Source organism: Cynara cardunculus, assembly GCF_001531365.2.
Source record: "Cynara cardunculus var. scolymus isolate 2C chromosome LG 5, CcrdV1, whole genome shotgun sequence".
NCBI lineage: Eukaryota > Viridiplantae > Streptophyta > Magnoliopsida > Asterales > Asteraceae > Cynara > Cynara cardunculus.
The window spans coordinates 7,936,898-7,940,665 of record NC_037532.1 but is presented as its reverse complement, the minus strand read 5'-3'; positions in this window follow the sequence as shown (position 1 = coordinate 7,940,665).

The window sequence follows — 3,768 nt, the reverse complement described above, 5'->3', positions numbered from 1 at the left end:
GGTTTAATGTTTGGGATTTTAAAGTGTTGAATGGTTTAGGGTTTATCGTCCAACGCCTTGTCCAGTGAGGATACTCATGGGACAAAAGCATTGTCCGATTTTGTTATTTATATTACAGTGTTGACCGGTGAGGTTGTTACCGGACATAGTGTTGACTGGTGAGGATGGTTAGCGGTCATAGTATTGACCGATGAGTATACTTTCATTATTGAAGTGTTGTCCGATGAGATGGTATCCGGATAGTGTTGTCCGATGAGAGGTTATCGACCATAGAGTTGGTCGATTAGGGGCAGTCATCGCCAGAGCTTGTCCGATGAAAACTGTTATTTTTCAAAATATTGTTTAACAGTTTCAAAACTGTTTTGTGTTGAGCAGGGTAACCTGTATCTTTCAAATGTTGATTTCAAATTGAGAAAAAGGTACTATTGGTTCTCTCAAAACTGTTGAGATGAGAAAACTATTTCTGAAAGAAATATTGAGATGAGATTGAAAGTGGATTTAAGAATTGTGAAAGTTCTTGAGATAAAGTTTCTAATATGGAACTGTTTTAAGGCTATTATTGGCTAAAACTACAGATTTATCTATAGATTTAATAAGGAAACAAGGATGACATATCAAGAAGAGGTGTACCATGGGATAAGGATGACATATCAAGGAGAGGTGTTCCATGGGATAAGGGTGACATATCAAGAAGAGGTGTACATTTGGATAAAGGTGGCATTTGTGTGTGTTACTATTATAGTTCTTGTTGTCACATTCGTATGATGCGATAATTCTGAGTTAACAATTCTTTGTGACATGAAGACTTGGAAATATTGCTCTTATTGAAATGATAACAATAATGTTATTAAGAAGAGGAAAATGACTTATAGCCGGAGGTATTAATTTTCTATGTTTCAAATGATTTTAAAATATCAGATATCCTATTTTGATTATTCAAAAGAGTAGATATTTGAAATAAAACCCGGAGGGTCTTTGGTTATTATTTGATTTTATTATCATTTAAGATTAAAATTATTTGTATTTTAAAATGTTTTATTTATAACAAAAAGCTCTGGTGATTGGTATTTCTTTATATGATTTGGAAAGTTGAGACTTGAGAGCTTTGAGAGTTATGTTTCAGATGTCTGAGAGAACCTGAGTGGTATTTTATCCTTTGTGGTAAGAAATGCTTTTATAACTTGCAGTTGTTGTTTTATTGAAGTTATATTATCAAAATGGTTGGATGTTCAAATGTGGTTTTATAACAGGTTTTAGTGATCTTCACTCTGTAATTGCAAAGAAGGGGGTTTTCTCGCTAGACCCCATGGTCTAATCTTCATTTTGTGTTTTAAAAATATGCATTGCAGGTCCGCTGGGTCCATGGATAAGGGGAATGGGGAAATGTGATTACTTTTCTTATGTGCTTAACTGCTCTTTGAAGATCAGCATGTTAACCGGTGGATTTTGGAAATACATGTTGTTTATACATGTGATGTACAAGAAGATTATTTCAGAATTTTTTGAGTTGTAAATTATGTATTATAAGTTTCTTGTACTAGTGGCACAAAAGTGATGTATTTGTATTTCTTAATATATGAATTACATGTTTATATGCAAATGTGGAAAGTGAGTTGTAAATTTTGTATTCTTATGTGTTATATGTTATGTAGATTTACGGGTTGTTACAACTTAGGTTTACAAGATCAAACTATAAATCGTTATATCTAAAAACGTTACAATAGATTTATAGAAACATTTTTAGACATTTTAACAAGTTTTTTAAAACGTTACAATAGATTTATAGAAACATTTTTAGACATTTTAACAAGTTTTTTAAAACGTTATAATAGATTTATAGAAACATTTTTAGACATTTTAACAAGTTTTTTAAAACGTTTTTTAGATAAGTGTCCTAGATATTAACTATTTTACAGTATACTTTTATGAAAGTGTAAAATATCCAATTTTCATCATTTACAAAAATTCATTTTTTTTTTCTGAAAAACAAAACAACCATATAATGAACACATTTAGAACTATTCTTTCGCCTTTTACAAAAATTTAGATTAAAATGGCTTGAAATTTCTTTGGAAGGTTGTATCCAAGTTATTCGACCAGGATTCCTCCGAAGCGGTTAGTTTCCTGTTATTTGGTTGTGACTTTGATGTCCCGTGGGTGACGACCTCGGGATCTACTGTCAGATTTCTGAGTGGGTACCCGTTGGGCTATCTTGGCGCATGACCTCTTTTCGTGTTATCCCACCACCTAATTATTTGGTGGTGTGGAGAACTTGTGTACCTGGGAAGGGTGTTTACCAATGCGTAGTCTTGGTCCACAGTGACAATGGAATGACCAGAGCCAGGGAGTAGTTACCATCTTAGAGACTAAAATACATTTAAAATATCATATATATATATATATGTATGTGTGTGTGTGTGTTTGATGATTAAAATATAATATTATTGTAATGGTTTTTTGAAAGAATATCATTTTAAAAGTTAAAACACAAAAAACAAAAGTTAAATAAATACGAAAAATACGACGGTCATCGACGACGATAAGACAAGGACGGGGCGGCAACGTTAAGAAAAGTATGACAGTTTTTTAGTTTAATAAATTAAATTAAAATGATACTTTTGGGTAACTTTTATGATATAATTTTATTTAAAATAAAAAAGTAAGAACAATAATTGCCATAGCAAAAGGAAATATCTAAAGATGGAGGGACCCGTGCCAAAAGAAGAAAAGCGACTTTATTTTGTACCTTAGTTTGGTCACCCATTTTTGTCTTGAATTCTTTTTTGCAATTATAAATAACTATTTTTACTTTTGTTTTCTTCTTGAATTTTCATGCTAAAACAGGTCTACTATATTAATAATTTATACTATATTATAAAGTATTTGACAAAAACTCTTAACAACCATTTTTATGCATAAAGTATTGTATATTAATGCATATTACTTAAAATTCAAGATTACAAGTAAATTATGCATAAGTACAACTTATTGAAGCTCTATGTTTGAATTTGTATAACTAACTTCGAATAAACATAATCACATAGATGACAAACATCTCATTTTAAAATATAAAAAATATAAAATATAATTAGAATAATTATCGAGTTCCAACAAAATAAATAATTATTATCTTTATAAAAAAATTATATTATTAAACAAAATATAAATTACTTCGTTATTGAACCTAAATTAAATTATAATAAAAAAAATTGAATTAAAAGTTACACAAAAAACATGAATTTTAAATAGTTAATTTGATACTACTATCGATATATTTTTTGTCATATTTTTTATGATATTTTCAAATTTATATTTTATTCAAAAATAAAAACATCATCATTTTTTCAAAATCACATAAGACCATACTATAACATTGAATGAAATAAAGAATAAAATGAAATATTAAAATCAAGATTTATCTCGCTGCATTGTACGAGTACCCTTCTAGTATACTTTAATGTTTGATTATTTAAAAATATGCTTATATTTTTTTCATTACAAAATACCTCTCTCCCTATTTCTTAGGTTATTTTTAATTGATAAACTAGTTGATGGTTGATGACTGATACGTTAACTAATGGTTGATAAGGTAGTTGATAGCTGATGAATAAATCATATTTAACAAAAATTTGCTGATAAAATGATAAGCATGTAAAATTACTAATTGAAAAATTAGTCAATTACAATACTTTATGATATAATTAAAATGATTATTTAATAATATAATGTATTAATACAAACAAGGTAGTAAAGAAAATTTAACATAAT